The 18,260-nt window shown below is 42.7% G+C and overlaps 1 protein-coding gene across 3 annotated transcripts in view; it reads left to right on the plus strand.

Annotated features, from left to right (window-relative positions):
- The first annotated feature begins 5,797 nt into the window (after positions 1-5,797).
- The window catches only part of MYLK (myosin light chain kinase), a 280,320-nt gene continuing 267,857 nt past the window's right edge, over positions 5,798-18,260 (plus strand). For 2 of the 3 annotated variants that reach the window (XM_054551385.2, XM_024245412.3), the window contains exon 1: positions 5,798-6,027. The gene's annotated coding sequence lies outside the window, so the exon portion shown is untranslated. Of the gene's footprint in view, positions 6,028-6,078; positions 6,429-18,260 lie in introns of those variants that run through there. The other variant, XM_054551384.2, reaches the window with a different exon arrangement.

Below are 18,260 nucleotides of genomic sequence, written 5' to 3' on the forward strand. Positions count from 1 at the left end.
ATGTGTTGTGGGAGGGACCTGGTGGGAGATGATTGAGTCATGGGGATGGGTCCTTCCTGTGCTGTTCTCGTGATAGTGAATGGGTCTCACAAGATCTGATGGTTTTAAAAATGGGAGTTTCTCTGCACAAGCCCTCCCTCTGCCTGCTGTCATTCATGTAAGATGTGACTTGCTCCGCCTTGACTTCCACCATTATTGTGAGGCCTCCCCAGCCATGTGAAATTGTAAGTCCATTAAACCTCTTTTTCTTCCCAGTCTCATGTATGTCTTTATCAGCAGCTTGAAAATGGACTAATACATGAACCTCCACCTAGATTTCAGAGGATGTATGGAAATGCCTGGGTGTCCAGGCAGAAGTCTGCTGCAGGGGCAGAGGCCTTATGGAGGACCTCCACTAGGGTAGTGTGGAGGGGAAATGTGGAGTTGGAGCCCCCACACAGAGTCCCCACTGTGGCACTGCCTAGTGGAGCTGTGAGAAGCGGGCCACCATCCTTCAGACCCCAGAATGGTAGATCCACCAACAGTTTGCACCATGCACCTGGAAAAGCTGCAGGCACTCAATGCCAGCCTGTGAAAGCAGCCACAGGGGCTATACCCTGCAGACCCACTGGGGTGGAGCTGCCCAAGGACTTGGAAGCACATCCTTGCATCAGCATGCCCTGGATGTGAGACATGAATTCAAAACAGATTATTTTAGAGCTTTAAGATTTAATGACTTCCCTGCTGAGTTTTGGATTTGCATGAGGCCTGTAGCCTCTTTGTTTTTGTCAATTTCTCCCTTTTTTTTTTTGAGATTGTGTCTCCCTCTGTTGCCCAGACAAGAGTGCAGTATCACGATCTCGGCTCACTGCAGACTCTACCTCCTGAGTTCAAGCGATCCTCCTGCCCCAGCCTCCAAGTAGCTGGGATTACAGGCACGCGCCACCACACTTGGCTAATTTTAAAAATATTTTTAGTAGAGACAGGGTTTCACCATGTTGCCCAGGCTGGTCTTGAACTCCTGACCTCAAGTAATCCACCTGCCTTGGGCTCCCAAATTGTTGGGATTTCAGGCGTGAGCCACTGCACCTGGCCGCAATTTCTCCCTTTTGGAATGGGAGCATTTACCCAATGCCTATATCCCCATTGCATCTTGGAAGTAACTAAGTTGTTTTTGATTTTACAGATTCATAGGCAGAAGGGATTTATTTGTCTCAGATGAGACTTTGGACTGTGGATTTTTGAGTTAATGTTGAAATGAATTAAGATTGGGAGACTATTGAGAAGGGATAGCTGTATTTTGCAACGTGAGCAGGACATGAAGTTTGAGAGGGGCCGGGGTGGAATTATATGATTTGGATTTGTGTCCCCACCCAAATCTCATGTTGAATTGGAGGAGGGGCCTGGTGAGAAGTGATTAAATCATGGATCATGGGGGTGGATTTCCCCCTTGCTGTTCTCATGACAGTAAGTGAGTTCTCACAAGATCTGATGGTTTAAAAGTGTATGACACTTCCCCCTGCACTCTCTCTCTCTCCTGCCACTATATGAAGAAAGTGCTTGGTTCCCCTTCACCTTCTGCTATGATTGTAAGTTTCCTGAGGCCCCCTAGTCATCCTTCCTGTTAAGCCTGAGGAACTATCAGTCAATTAAATCTCTTTTCTTCATAAATTACCCAGTTTCAGGTAGCTCTTTATAGCAGTGTGAAAACTGACTAATACAAGTTGAAAGAAAAAGAAGAGCCAGATAAAAGTGAGTGAGGGAAACAGAGCCAGGAAATCTCAGAAGTCCAGCCACCATATATATTTTTTGACACTACTCAGAAACAACAAAGGGGAAAGCTTTGTGAAGTTTTAAAAACTGTCTGGACCAAATCTCCTTTTAAAAGTTCAAGAAAACAAAATTCATATAAAAATGATCAACAAAAAAATACTAAGGTCAACTCTCATGTAAAGTTACTACAACAAAGTGAATAAAGATCATAATAACCTCCAGAAAGATATTCTCAAAAAAATTAAAGCTATAATGTCCTAGAAAAGCTAATACACACTGAGTGACATAAAACATCAAAGAACAACATACATCAGAATTAGAGAAACTCAGAAATTGGAACAGAACTCACAGAAGAATTAAACATTTTATTTTATTTTATTTTTTAATTTTTAATTTTTTTTAGAATTAAACATTTTAAAAAGCATTTGAGAAATAAAGATTGACCTATAAGGAACACAAGAACACATAAATATAACTAATAAAAGCTTAAAAGAAAAGAAGGTAAAAAGGAGGGGAATTTATTAAATTAAAAATAAATGAAAGAAATTAAAAAGATTTAAGGGAAAGTGACAAATATTGAAGATAGACAAAAGAGGTTCAACATGCAGATAATAGAAGTCTCTAGAGAAGCAATCTAAAGCAATCCAAAACATTGAACAAATATTTAAGACTTTAATTGAAGAAAATTTTCCTGAAATTAACAACATATATGTATTTGAAACTACTTTTTGAAAGAAATACACACTGTTTACTTTCAAACTAGAATGACCAACAAACATTCTAATAAAATTACTGGATTTGAAAGAAAAAGATAAAGTTATCTGGGCATCTAGGCAAAGTGAGAAGGTGCTGTCTACGAACCAGAAAGAGGGCTCTCAACAGATACTGAATCTGCTGGAGCCTTGATCTTGGACTTCCCAGCCCCCAAAACTATAAGAAATAATGTTACTTGTTTATAAGCCACTTATTTTGTGTTTTTTGTTGTTGTTGTTGTTATAGCAACCCAATTGGACCAAGACACCAAGTAGTTTGTATCCAACAAAATTGACCTTCAAGTAAAATGGCATGAACAAACTGTAAGCAACCTGCAAGAACTCAGAGCATATTCTTTCCATAAGCCCTTCCTAAGGAATCTAGTAGAGGACAAGATTTCAGACTACCAAAATGACTAAAGATACATAAACATAAAGAACTAATGGTAAGCATTAAATATATATTTGAGCTTTAATTAGGATTAGAATTGTAGAACTGTAAAACTAAGACTAAATTAGGGTTAAATAGGAAGATTATGGTATAGAATGGCTATAGAAGCTGATAATTTAAATAGAGTATAACTATAAAAGATGGATAGCATATGCAAAAAAATTAACTGTTTTCAAGAATCAAAACTGATGATGGTAGTATTAATATTGTTATTCTGAGATTACTATTATATGTTTAATGCAAACTAAAGCAAATTCGTAAATTGGGATATTCTAATTTCATCTTCCCTTTTGTCCTTGAGAACCAGAATTCTCTACATGAAAGAAAAGAGGTCCTAATATAATATAGACTATGTTAAGTAAAAACTACAGTCCTGAAATTGAATTGGAAATAATATAAACTAATGAAAATATTATGAAGAATAATATTTCTCTAGAATATTAAAAAATGAAGTATTCTTTACTAGCTCTGTCTATTGAAAAGGCCTAGAAACAGTTACCAGCCCAGTAACAATGAATACCCCTAGTGCTCATATTGTTATCTTAAAATTTCAACAAAAGAAACTAGAGCTTCTGGCCAGGCACGGTGGCTCACGCCTGTAATCCCAGCACTTTGGGAGGCCGAGGTGGGCAGATCACAAGGTCAAGAGATCGATACTATCCTGGCCAACATGATGAAACCCTATCTCTACTAAAAATACCAAAATTAGCTGGGCATGGTGGCACGTGCCTGTAATCCCAGCTATTCAGGAGGCTGAAGCAGGAGAATCCCTTGAACCAGGGATGTGGAGGTTGCAGAGAGCTGAGATCGCACCACTGCACTCTAGCCTGGTGACAGAGTGAGACTCCATCTGAAAGAAAGAAAGAAAGAAAGAGAGAGAGAAAGAAAGAAAGAAAGAAAAAGAGAGAGAGAAAAAGAAAGAGAAAGAAAGACAGACAGAAAGAAAGAAAAAAAGAGAAATAAATAAATAAATAAAGAAAAAGAAAAGAAAGAAAGAAAGAAAGAAAACAAAAAAAACTAGAGCTTCTTGGAGAAATGGCTGATTCCAGGTTTGAGACAGCAAATGTACACATGTGCCTGGAACATCTTGTCATATCAGATAGCAAGGAAGCTATGAAAGACTTCTAGGGTCTTTGAAGCTCTTTGCAGACTAGAGTGAGAGAGAGAGAGAAAAAAAAAAAAGACTACTAGAATCTTATCAAAAGGAGGCAGGAGCCATATTGAAGAAGCTCCTACTGGCCAAAGATGGGACAATTTGAGCTCTAATTTAGTAGATGGAAACCTATCAAATATATTTAAATTCATGAATTTATAATGATATTAAAGAAATCTAAGAATGACAGAGAATCAATTCATTATCTTGAAAACTGGGTAAATTTTTTTTTAAAAAGCTGGTATTCATCGTGCCTTTCCTATCTCAGGGTAATCAAATAGTAGATGAGAGGAAGCATCTCCTTATCCACTTACTGAACTAATAAATGAAAACAAAATTATTAGAATATCATAATTTTGCAACCTTCAATTAATTAATAAATCTAGGAATTGAGCATCGACAGCTGCTAACCTCAAAAAGGAGCAAACACCAGACATCATGATCATGTACCTCTTGATGAAAATAACACACAACCATCTATAATCTTACAAAAGACATCCAACTTCAGTCTGAGGAAGACCCTGGATCAGCTGCCAACTTGCTGTCAATACAGAGGACAGAGAAACATGCTGAATTGCCTCATGAATGTGCAACCCCCAGACTCTGGAAAACCTCACAAATCAAGGGCTTAAGTTATTTAACAAATAATTGTAAGGAAAAGACTTAAAAGGCAAATCAAGTTAAAAAAAAAAAAAAGTAGGGGGAGGGGTAAGGTGCACCCTTGGAAGATACCAAGAAAAACAAAAGCAACAGAAGTGACTACATGAAAGTCAGGTTAGCGGTTACTTTTGGGAGGAAGGAGAAAGGAGGTTGTCATTGAGGTAGGACACATGGAGAGGCTTCTGGGGTGGCTGGCAGAGTTCTATTTCTTGATCCAGGTGGTGATTACAAGGATGTTCCCTTTATAATAATTCACTAGTCTATATATTTTTTTTGTGGTTTTCTGTATTTATGTTTTATTTTACAATTAAAAAAATTAAAAAAACACTCCTTAACCTGCAGTAAACAGTTTTTTTAAAAAAAAACAAAAATGAAGAGATCAGAAGCTATAAAATATTTCATATTGGGTGCAAACTAAATATAAAGCAAGCCAAAACCAGAAACACCTCCTCCCCCCTGCCCCTCCCCCTCCCCCTCCCTCTCCCCCTCCCCTTTTTTTTTTAATTTAAAGAACTTTGTAGGTATCTTCCAAACCAATGAGAGATTCTTAACACACACAAAGGGAGTAGCACTGGAGGATGTCTGAAAAAAAACTACATAGACAACCTTCCAGCACTAAAACTTTAGCCCCATGGTTCCGCTGACATCTTCATTTTACAGATTGGAAAACTGAGGCCCAGAGGCAGCCAGTGTCTCATGCAGGCTCACAAAGCTAGCATCAGCCCCCGACCTAACGCCTAGGTCTCCCAGTCTGGGACTAAGACACGCACCAAAGACAGTACCAGCCCGCTGACCGCCGCGTGCGAGGAGTAACTGGGGCGGTGCAGGGTAAGTGCAAGGGGGCCCCGGGTCTGGCGCTCGGTTTGGCTGCGGATTCTCCGCTCCCGACTCCGAAGCAGAAGGCGGGTGGGCGTGGCGGGAAGGGCAGCAGGTCCACTCCCCGAGCGCTATGCAAATGTCATGCAAATCAGCGCATGGGGGCTGGAGCCGGTGGTTTGAGTGCTGACCCCGTAGCGCCGCGCCCTCACTCGCTCTCCCCAGCGCGCGTCCGCTCTCCGCTCTCCCACTAGCTCTCTCTCTCGCCGGTTCGCTCACCCCCGCCCCGCCCTGCGCAGTCCCGGACGCGCCTCGCGGGCTCCCCGCGCCGCCCGGTCGGCAGCAGGGCGCTGAGAGAGCTCGGAGCCCGCGCTGTGCGCCTGCGGCCGGGGCGCCCCGCCGAGCGCCGGTACCCCGGCTCCCGGGCCGCCTTCGCCGCGCGGGTGAGTGAGCCCGCCCCACGCTTTTGTCCAGGCGCGGGCCCTGGAAGTCAAGGCTCCGAGGGTGGGAGTTCTGGGTGGGGGCTGGGACCCCCACCGTCTGTGCCCCCCGACTCCCCTGATGGAGAGGGGCCCCGGGGTGCGGTGAGGAGTCGGGGGCGTAAGGAGACGACCCCAGTGACGCCAGGCTGCACGAGTTTTCTTTTGGGGAGATGAAGTGCTTGGGGACAGTGATGGGATTGCCTCTCTAGGAATCATCCGAAGGGGGTGCCTTTGATTTGAGGGGCGGAGGAGAAGCGGACCCTTCTCCCAGCTCCCAGACCCTCGCTAGAGGACTCGGTGACGGCCTCTGGGAAGGGGGTGCCACGTGAAGGTCCTTCCAGCCCAAATGTGATTCCGAGAAGGTAGGGCGGGGAAGGCGGCCCGCGAGTGCCAGACCTGGCCATCTCAGGCGAAGCTGGGGCGCGGGCTTTGCAGACTTGTTCCTACTCCATACTCCTCACTTAAGCTCCTTGCCTCGCTCTGCCTCCTTCGCATTAACTGGGGTCCCATTGTTGAGGGACCTTGTTCGCTGATGATTGCGGTTGGAAAGTTTTGGATAAACTTCTCAGGAGATATGAGCTGTCAATGGTTAAGGTAGACCCCCTCCCTGGAACTTACAGAACTAAAACCCTTCAAGACCCAAAGGACTGAATTTCTAGGAGTGGCATTGCAGATGCGAAGATGGGCTGATGGGGAAATGGTTTCTAGAATTTTTTTTTAGATTGGGGTGTGTGTGTTGGGGTGCGGGGCACTTTCTATTTCATAGCCAGAAGGAGACGACCCAGCTCTACTAGAGTCTAGAGGGAGTAAAATTAGCTGTTGTGATTCAGGGAGCTGGGTGGGTGTAGGGAAACACCTGGGCAGTAGGCGTGATGCCAGACCTCAGGCCGTTGGTTTTTACCATCCCTCCTCTCCCCAAGTGCAAAGACCAGAGTATATGCAATGACCCTCCCACCCCACAGCCTTTGAGAACCTGCCCTGGAGCTGCATCCCCCTTCCGAGAGAGGCTGTGTTCTTCTCTACCTGAATGGAATCCTTTTTGTCAAAATGTGCTTATCAATAAATTCTTTCCAGGTGGTGGGCTTAGGAGGACCATTTGGGGAACCCCACCTACACTTCAAAGAATCAGGAATCAACAATGCAAGTCTCTGGGAGAAGTGTAGGTGCATCTGGTGACTTTATTAGGTTCCTACAAGGCATTTTGGGTTCTAATAGAACTATCTGTTTTCTTTTCTCTCAAATTGTTGACCTCCTTCTCTCTTCTGTGATTCTCTTAGTCTCTTCCCCGCCTGCACACTGTGGGACTGTGGAGGATGATGCTGCTGGCACCACAGTGCTCTAGGGCAGCATGGAATTTTCCTTCCTGCCCAGAGTGAGGTTTCCCCTTTTTCTCCCACTCTCAGTAGGCCAGGAGCCTTGGGTCTGGGAGGAACCTGAGCAGTTGGTCCTGGGTCCAGAGTGGTTGGACTCTGGATGCTGGATTGGGTAGTGGGTACTCTGGGGACATGCACAAGAGCTTTTTTGCCAAGATGTACAGGTCTGTCCCATTGTTCACTGCTGATACAAGGGATGCTGGACCTCATTTGCAGGGAAGCATGAGCTTGGAGAACCACCCCACAGTGGGGAAGCATTTATGCTGGTTTTATCTCCCATGTTCAGTTTCTTTTGTGTAATAACTGGCTAGCTGAGGAGGAGGGTAGCTGCAGCCTTGTAGATGTTTCCTTGTCTGATTTTTATTTTTATTTTTTATTTTGAGACAGGGTCTGGCTCCATTGCCCAGGCTGGAGTACAGTGGCATGATCTCGGCTCACTGCAGCCTTGACCTACCAGGCTCAAGGAATCCTCCACCTCAGCCTCCTGAGTAGCAGGGACTACAGGTGTATGCCACCACACCTGGCTAGTTTTTTGGATTTTTCGTAGAGACAGGGTCCCGCCATGTTGTCCAGACTAGTCTAACGGGCTCAAGTGATCGCCCACCTCTGCCTCCCAAAGTGCTGGGTTACAGGCATGAGCCACTGCATCCAGCCGGAGTAGTTGCTGTTTGTGTGAGGTTTGCTCACCCCTTCATCAGGGGCTGCTTCCCCAGGGGCCAGATCTTAGAGAACATATACAAAGCAGACTAGGCCTTGGAACATTCCTAGTCTAACTAGTAAGGCCAGGTGGCCCCACCTGCTGCCTGAACATGGTAGACAGACAGCTACAGTCACTGCAGAGTAGGGGCTCCTTGCTGGCAGGTGGTGGGGGGGAATCTGCTGAGAAGGCTTGTCAGAGAAGGAGGTGACCCAGATGGTGCAGAGGGGAGAGGCCTTTGAGTTCCAAGGATGGGGAAAGGATCTGGGTCTCTGGCTAGGGAGATCTTTGCTGGCCTCAGAGGCATAGATTGTGAATGCACTGGGGTCACCATGTATTCAGTGTCTTTGAGAATGACCCCTTGCTTTTATCCTCAAAATATAAGATGAGCCTAGAGTTTGAAACACAACTAGTTGGCTTGTCTGTCTTTTAGGAAGTTCATAAGGTGGGGTGGGGGTTTCAGAATGCAGCCTTGCTTGGGGATATGAGTACAGTGTCTCATGAGTATGGGGGGTCTTATTTAGTATCTTTCTGGGAACAATACTTCTTGGGAGTCTGGAAATATAAGCCTACTTGGAAGCCCAGCTGCACCTCTCACAGCTGAAACCAACCCACACAGGCTGGGAGACTGTTCATTCTTAAAAGCTTCCTGTCCTGTCTTTTCAGCAAATGTAGTAAAATTTAGAAACAGCACTTAAAAAGTATCCTTTCCCAACAAAAGACAATGTCCTCGCTCAACTTGGCCAACAGAGGGTGCATGCAGAGGATATGAGGCAAGGCCATTTGCATGGAAAATGTCCATGTGGATGCTCGGGCCTGAGCGGGGTCTATTGGGTGGCCTGAGTACTCAGAATCAAGGAACCATCCAGCAGTGAGCCAGAGTGGGACAGAGCGATGTCACTGTGATGAGCTCCCGTGCCATGTGACTTCTATCTCTTCCCTGTGCTCCCCCAGCCTCCTGCCTTACAAGCGGTCAGACGTGGCTGTGCAGAGCAGCAGTGCCCGTACAAGCCACGCCCCTCTCCCACCTGCGCCATTCTGCAGATGGATTCTCTTTATTCTTTCTTGAGTTTTGACTGCACACTTTTCCATTCGTTTGATGCCAACAGGTTGAGCAAATGCATTCCCCTCACAAACTCAAGGTGGGTGGACCTCCGTATTTGCACTGCAGGCCAGCAGGTGCATCCCTCCTCCTTGTTGCATGCACCTGGTGTGTGAGGGCTGCAGCCCCCATGAAATTTACTATGACAGCCAGCCGAGTTGGCTGGGGCAGGAGGAGAGCCAGCAAAAGTTGCTGCCTCATGGGCTGGAAGGTAAGGCTGTGTTTCCAGATGCTCCCACCACCTTCTTTTCCCTGCCCTCCTGCTCACTGTACTTCAGTGTCTGAGGGTGAATGGGCACCCCACTAGGGAGCAGTGGAAATTTTTTTGTAGATCTGGCTTCTCAGATTTCCCACGTTGTCCCCATCCCCCCTCTGTTGGTACTTCCTTGCCCGCCTTCCACCCTCCGCTCGTCTCCTTCCCTGGGTCTTCAGTGCAGAGCCCTCTGGAGTCAGAAAGCCCCTTTGGAGACAAAAGGGATGAGGAGAGGATTTCCTTTTCTTTCAGACCTGCTTCTTGATTTTTTTCCCCTGGCTCTGGGCGCTCAGATCTGATGCTAATTTGTTAATCCAGGACCTTATGGGTTATTTCTCATAATCTTTGGGGGAACCGAACACCTGCAACTTGGGGCTTTTATAGTTGAGGATGCTGTTTACCTTTCTTGTTTTCAGAGATGAGGATTTCTGATGTATAGTAGGTCTCATTCAGGTTTCTGGCAGGAGGAGGCAACCAGGCAGAATGTGATCTTTGGTGTTAAACTTGGGTTCACTTCCATCCCGTTCACTTACTGGCTGGGTGTTCTTGGGTGTGGGTTTTAACCTCTGTGAGCTGACTTGAGGTTTGTCATCTGACAGTGAGGGCGGTTATAAAAATTAAATGAATATAGGAATATAAATAGGCACAAAACAAAGAATAGCTTTTAGTATATATACCGGGCAGTGTTCTCCAGGTCTATAGAATGACTTGTAAATCAACCAGCAGACACTAATGATGTCTACTTTGTATCAAGCTCTGTAGAGGATTATAAAACAAAGGTAATGTGGGCCAGGCACGGTGGCTCACACCTGTAATCCCAGCACTTTGGGAGGCCAAGGCAGGCGGATCACAAGGTGAGGAGATTGAGACCATCCTGGCTAACACGGTGAAACCCCGTCTCTACTAAAAATACAAAAAATTAGCCGGGCGTGGTGGCGGGCGTCTGTAGTCCCAGCTACTCGGGAGGCTGAGGCAGGAGAATGGCGTGAACCCAGGAGGCAGAGCTTGCAGTGAGCCAAGATGGTGCCACTGCACTCCAGCCCAGGCGACAGTGCGAGACCCCGTCTCAAAAAACAAACAAACAAACAAAAAACAAAGGTAATGTGCCTATGCTAAGAGACTCTGGGTGGGTAGCAAGAGAGCTAACACATATGAGGTAATTAGAAAACAGGGACAACATGCAATTTCCAAGTTTCATTAAGAGAATTAAAGGATGACAAGAAATTCAGGGGCGAGTGATGGGGGAAGGCCTCAAAGATGGAGAGGAGGAAGGGAGGGTGAGCATTTGCTAGGAGAGAGGAAGGCAGGAACATTTGGCTCCGGTGTCTGAAGGCTGTCAGCTCCTTCTTTGCTGGGCCCTGGCACAATACCTTTGACCTTGCAGCGCACTCCCAGACATTCAAGTGTGCTTGTCCTGAGGTTTATTTTGGGGGTGGTTTTCATTCTGTCCTTGTTTTCCCTCTGCTGCCAATAATAATTCTGAGACATCTGAAATTGTTTTATTTTAAACTCGATCAAAAATATTAAGAGGCAATTGGGTGGCCAGAGTGAAAGCCCAGGCCCGTAGAAGACTTTTGGGTTTCTGGGGCTGTGTTCTCTTTTCATGCCTCATATATTGTAGCTCACTTCCTAGTTCTGGAATCACAGGGTGTTAGGACTAAGGGTCAAGTCCACTTGATCTTTGCAGTGGACTGAATAGGAAACTCTGGCCTAAGACGCCAAGTGGTAGCTGGGCACGGTGGTTCACGCCTGTAATCCCAGCAGTTTGGGAGGCCAAGGCGGGTGGATCACCTGAGGTCAGGAGTTCAGGACCAGCCTGACCAAAGTGGTGAAACCCCATCTCTACTAAAAATCCCAAAATTATCCAGGTGTGATGGCAGGCCCCTGTAATCCCAGCTACTCGGGAGGCTGGGGCAAGAGAATCACTTGAACCCAGGAGCAGAGGTTGCAGTGAGCTGAGATCACACCACTGCACTCCAGCCTAGGCAACAAGAGCAAGACTCCATCTAAAAAAAAAAAAAAAAAAAAAATCCAAGTAGTAGAGCCAGCATCAGCCAGAGTTCTCATCACTGTCTATCCTGGTGGAGGATGGTGATGGCATAGGAAGGTGAACGGCCTGACATAGGCAGGAAGAATGGATACACATTGGTTCCCTCATCTGCCCCACCTGCTTCTCCAGAGTCCTTGAAGGCTGTGCTCTTTAGTCTGAGGGTCCTATGGGGAGCAGGAGTGAATGCCCTTCCTTTATCTGGCCTGTGATCACTGCCATCTGTCTGCTTCAGGGCCCCTGGATACCGAGTGCTGTTCCCCTTTCCTGGGGTCAGACTACATGGAATGTCATCTGAGGTGGTGGGAAACACCAGGAAGATGCCCCGGGTTTGGGGGCTAGCTCCAGCACTGTCTCCTGCTATGTGACGTGGTATCTCCAGGTCTCAGATTGTGCACCTTTAAATGGACAGAGAAGCCCTTCTCTACTCATCTGATGAGACCGTAGGCAGATGAACACGTGCTTGGCAACCTGTGCTTGTGATGCGGTCGTAAGGGTAGTGTCCTGCTAGGCACTGTGCTCCTGGAGGTCACCGGCTGTGGTTCATCTTGTATCCTTACTCATAGCCTCGTGCCTGACACACCACAGGTGCTTGGTACATCTGGGTAGAAGGACTGGCTAATGGGGTAAATGGAGGTGCTCAGAGAAGATTCTAAGGGATTTGCTGTCTGCCACTCCATGAGAAGGCACTTTTCATTCATTCACCTCACTTCTTCAGTTATGTGTTCTGCAGGGCTAGGTATACCTCATTCTGACTTTTCTCCTGAGCTTTATGCATCTTTCCAGCTAAGTACTGAGTCCATTCATAGAACATGACTCAAGCAGATGTATTCCTAACCTTCCCCATTATCCAAGTTAAATTTCCATTTGGTATTTTCCTATTAGTGTCAACAGGGTGATCATTTTCGTAATCACTTGGTTGCTAATCTTGTGGAAATGAGTATGTTCACGAGGAAGCAGCAGGTGGTTTTAGAACATGCCTGGAGGAACACAGTTCTTACCTTGCAGCCTGCCTCTGATTACTACCAAAAGCTCCTGCCTTTCCAGTAGTCACTCATGGTGTACATGATACAATCAACGCAGTTGCTACTGATGTTACCCAATAGTAAGTTTTAGGGAGTTCTCAGGCTTCTTGTTGCGATTGGGCAGGCACCTAGGGGCTCAGCTCCTCCCGTGTGGGCCTGCTGATTATCCCAGGCAGAGAAACACTTGGTTTTACTTCGATATTACTATTTTTTCCTGACCAGACCGTACTAGCTCACACTTGGTGTATTAACTGTGGCTTCTCTGTAGCCCAAATACATCATACACTTGATTGCTTTGTTGATCTAAAACATAGTCTGACTATGTCACCACCTTCAGAAACCCCCGGTGGCTCCCTGTTTCACACAGAACAGCCTTAAGCCGTTCACAGGCCTCTATAATCTGACCTCCAAACCCAGTCTCACAGCAGCCACCCCCACACTCCTTGATCCCACTACAACCAGACTTCTTGTCTCAGCCCAATTTACACTTTCATGTGTCTCTGACTGTGACTGTGCGTTCATCCTCACCTGGAATATTCTTCACTTGTCTCTTTGATTGACAGGTTCTTCTATCCTTAAATATTTGTTCAGAGAATGAGTTAAGTTCCTAATAACTGTCAGATACTGCCCCCAGAGGCTGCCTCTGACCTTTTCAGCCTCAACTTCTCTAGAAATAAGTCCCTGTAAAATTCTTTTTACAGAGACAAGTCATAAATTATTATGGTATGTTTTTATCATTTGTTTAATTTTTCTCATGCTAAAATTTTATATCTGTAACTATACTGAAAAAACATCAAGGGAAGAATATGTTAATGCCTCTGTTTCCTCATAGCAGTGGTTCCAGAACTGGCTGATAACAAAATCTCTTTGGGAACCTTGTTTGAAAAATAATCTATGGCTCCCCAGTCCCAGCCCAGACTACCTTGGTGGGGTCAGGGAATCTCTGGTTTAACAAAGCTTTCCAGGTGTTTCTGATGTCAACCTGATTTGATTTTTCACTATGTAATTATTTCTGTTATTTTTTTGATTTGTGTGTTAGGAAGGATTCTTCAAAATTAACAGAAACCAATTTAGGCCAGCTGAGGAGAAAAAATAAAGGTAATAGCATGATAAAAGATGGATTCTCATATTTTCTTTATTCCAAATTATAGGCACTAAGATTCGTATCACTTTATAGTTTCTCAGGAAAAAGCACTTCCTTTCATATAGACAATTTTAGAAAAGTTTCTAAATTACAATATACCTTAATTTTTGAAATTGCATACCAGTTTCATCATCATTATAATCAAAATATAAAGATCCTTCTGAACTATGATAATGTGATAACTGATATAATCTATCAGAGTTACATATGATTTCAAGGTGAAATGCTGTTTTTCATAATCTGTGTTCATGATTTTTGAATGTTGACACATTCTTGCATTCCTGGAATAAACACTTAGTCATAATGTATAGTTTTTTAAAAAAAAATACCCTAGTGACTTTGATTTTCTAATATTTTATTTTGGTTTTTTACATCTGTAGTCCTAAGTGAGATTGAACTATTAATTGTCTTTGCTTCCCTTAGCCAGTTTTGTATGTGCCCACAATTTTGACATTTTTGGCACCTTTAGAATTGACAGAAGAAGTCTGAGGAATATTAAAATCTACCAGGGTTTTATCTATGTATTCTTTAGATTAAATTTTGAGTTCTGGCTTTTCTATAAGTAATATTGCTAAAAGATATCTTTTTCTAAAAGTTAACTGGGAACTTTGAAAAAAATAAATATTCAGTATCTACCTGATCATCTGTTGCACATAAATCAGTCACACCAACTTTTCCTAGCTTCAGTGTATTCTGGTCTGGTAAATTTGGCAGTTTCTACTGTCTTTTGATTCCATTGTTTGACAAATGATCAGCATTTTCCCAGGTACACAATAACTTTTCTTTTCAATGCTGCATCGTAATAGGTTTTATTGAAGACTCTTTTTCTTTCTCATGTAAAAAAGTAGATATAATTTATATACAGTAAAATTCACCTGTTTTAATGTACAATTCTGAACAATTAGTACACAATTATGAGGAAGTTCCGTTCTGAATTTTGACAAATGTATATATAGTCATATAGGCACCATCACAATTGAGATACAGAAGAGCTCCATCACCTCCCAGAATTCCCTTGTGAGCTTTTGTTGTCTGCTCTTCCACCACCTGCAGACCTTGGCAGTTACTGATCTGCTTTCTCTCCCTGTGTTCTTTCCTATCTCAGAGTGTCATATAAATGGAGTCATGGTTTGTAGGCTTTTTAGTGTGCCTGCTTTCACTTAGCATTAATGTGTTTGAGATTCATCCATGGTGGTGGATATATCAATAGGTCTTTTGTTTTTGTTGCTGAGTATTATTCCATTGTAAAGACGTATCACCGTGTGTTTACCTATTCCCCAGTTGAAGGACATTTGGGCTGTTTCCAGTTTGAGGTGATAATGAACAATTCACTATCAATATCTGTGAACAGATTTTTATGTGAACGTAGATTTCATTTCACTTGGGTAAATATCTAGGATTGGGGTTTCTGGGAGGTATGGTAAATGTAATAGAATACCAAACTGTTTTCCAAAGTGGCTGTACCATTTTGCATTCCTGGTAGTAATATATGAGGGTTATACTTTCCACATCTTTGTCAGTACTTGGTATTGTCAGATTTCAAAAATTTTAGACATTCTAATAGGTATAGTTTTATCATATTGTGTTTTTAATTTGAATTTCCTTAGTGACTACTGATGTTGAACATCTTTGTACTTACTTGCCAAACATATATTGTCTTTGGTGAAGTATCTGTTTAAGTCTTTTGCCCAAGTTTTATTGGATTGTTTGTTTCCTTATGATTTAGATTTGAGAGCTCTTTATATATTCTGGACATTAATCTTTTATCGGGTACATGTTTGGCAAATATTTTCTTGCTGTCTATAGCTTGTCTTCTGATTCTCTTTAACAATGCCTGTTACTGCATAACAGAAGTCTTTAATTGTGATGAAATTCAATTTATCAATTTTTAAAAATGTGTTATGCTTTTGCTGTTATATCTGAGAAATACTGACCTAATGTGGAGTCATTAAGATTTTCTCCAATGCTTTCTTCAAGGCATTTTACAGTTTTAGGTTGTATATTTAGTTCCGATCCATTTTAAGTTAATTTTTATACATGATGTAAGGTATAGATAGAGATTCTATTGTGCATATGAATGTCCAATTGTGCTAGCACCACAGTGAAAAGATTATCCTTCTCTTATTGAACTGTCTTTGTACCTTTGTTGAAAATCAGTTGAGCATGTATGTGTGGTCTATTCTGAGTATTCTGTCCCATTGATTTATGTGTTTATTCTTTCAACAATACCACACTGTATTGATTATTGTAGCTTTATTGTAAGTTTTGAAGTAAGGAAATTTGAGCCCTTCAACTTAGTTCTTTCTTTTCAAAATAGTTTTGGCTATTACAGATTTTTTGGCCTGGCATATAAATTTTAGAATCCTCTTGTTGGTTTCTACATAAATTCCTGATGGAAGTCTGTTGGTATTGCACTGAATCTATAAATCAGTTTGGAGAGAATTGACATCTTAACAATGTTGGGTTTTTGAGTACATAAATAAACTATATTTCTCCATTTAGGTCATCTTTGATTTCCTTATCAATATTTTATAGTTTTTAGCATATAAATATTGAACATATTTTGTCATGTTTATAGCTACGTATTTCATGTTCTGGTGCAATTTTTAATGGTACTTTTAGTAAAATTCTGTTTTCCAATTGTTCATTGCTGGTATTAATAACTACAATTGATTTAGTATTTTAATGGATTTTTTAAAAATTTAAATCAGAATAAAGTACAGCAAAATATGTACTTGCAGAGTTTGAAAATCTAATGTGATTAGTAGCTAGCTAAATCTAATGTTTAACTTAAACAATTTAAAAGGCTGGGATATAGAATCAATTTTCAGCCCTCATCTGCTCTTAACTATTTCCCTGAGCTTTTTAATTATTTTTAAGCAATTGATTTTTGTTTGTTGACCTTATATCTTTTGACTTTTCTAAACTGACTTATTAGTTCTAATAGCTTTTTTTCGAGATTCTTTGAGATTTTCATCATAAATAATCATGTCATCTCTGAATAAAGAGAGTTTTACTTATTCAATTCCAATTTCTTTGCCTTTATTTTTGTTGCTTTATTGTGCTGGTTAGGATTTCCAGTATAATGTTAAACAGGAGTGGTGAAAACAGACATCATTGCCTTATTTCCAATCTTAGGAGGCAGGCGTTGAGTCTTATATCATCTTGTATGATATTAGTCATAGGTTTTTTGTAGATACTTTTTATCAGTTTGAGGAAGTTTCCTTCTAGTTTGCTTAGATTTTATTTGTCTTTGCCGTGAATGAATAATGATTTGTTCAAGTGCTTTTTATGAATCTGTTGAGATGATCATATTTTTTTCTTTTGTCCATGAGTTGGCAAACTTTTTCACAAAGGGCAGTGTGAGAAAAATAAGAAATATATATTTGGTCTTTATTTTCAGTTTCTGGCATAGAGCTTCTAAAACCCTGGGAATTTCCTGAGTGAGAGTGGTGAGAGGAATGTCTTTGGTTATTCATAATAAGTCCCTTTCAACCATACCTGAGTTTATGCTAGTGAGGTGACACTTGGTGAGCCCCTATATAGCTTCAGGATGGGGGCTGATTGTCAGAGGAACCAACCATGTAATTAGAAGGTTGCAATTTTCAGCACACCCTGCCCCAACATCTAGGAAGGGGAGAAGGGCTGAACACCGAGTAAATCACTAATGGCCAGTAATTTAATCAATGATTCCTATGTAACGAAACCTCTGTAAAAACTCCTAATCAAAGGGGTTTGGAGAGCTTCGGAATTGACTAAGCACACTGAGATGCTGGCAAGGTGCTGGCAATTCCTGGAGAGGTCATGGAAGTTCCCTGCCCCTTTTCACATACCTTGTTCTATGTATCTCTTCCATTTGGCTGTTCCTAAGGTTGTATCCTGTAAAATAAACTGGTAGATATAAGGAAAGAGGGCTCTCAAGTTCTGTAAACCATTCTAACAAATTATCAAACCCAAGAAGGGGGTCATGGGAATCCCTGACTTATCGTTGGTTGGTCAGAAATATGAGGGGCCCAGGACTTGTGATCAGCATCTGAAATGGGGGCAGTCTTGGGGACTGAGCCCTTAAGCTGTAGGATCTACCACTAACTCAAGGTTGATAGTGTTAGCATTGAATTGGATTGTAAGATGCAGCTGGTGTCTAGAGAGAGACTTGGTTGGTATGAGGAAAAAAACTCCACATAGCTGGGCGTCAGAAGTGTTCTGGGAGTTAAAAACAGGTCATAGTAGCCAGATAACAAATATTTTAGGCTTTGTGGGCCATAAGGTACTTTATTCAACTCTCTACTCAACTCTCATAAATCTCCTCTACTCTGATTCAGCTCTGCCATTGTAGCATGAAAGTGGCCACAGACAATAGATGAATAAGTGAATAGATGTGGCTGTGTTCCAGGAAGCTGTATTTATAAAAACAGGCTGCAGGTTGGATTTGGCCTGCTGGTCATAGTTTTCCCAGTCATAGTTTGCTGATCCTTGCTTTAGTCTATTGATATGTGGAATTACAGTAATTGATTTTCAAATGTTTAACCAGCCTTACATTCCCAGAATAAACT

This window comes from Pongo abelii, chromosome 2 (genome assembly GCF_028885655.2).
Source record: "Pongo abelii isolate AG06213 chromosome 2, NHGRI_mPonAbe1-v2.0_pri, whole genome shotgun sequence".
Taxonomy (NCBI): domain Eukaryota; kingdom Metazoa; phylum Chordata; class Mammalia; order Primates; family Hominidae; genus Pongo; species Pongo abelii.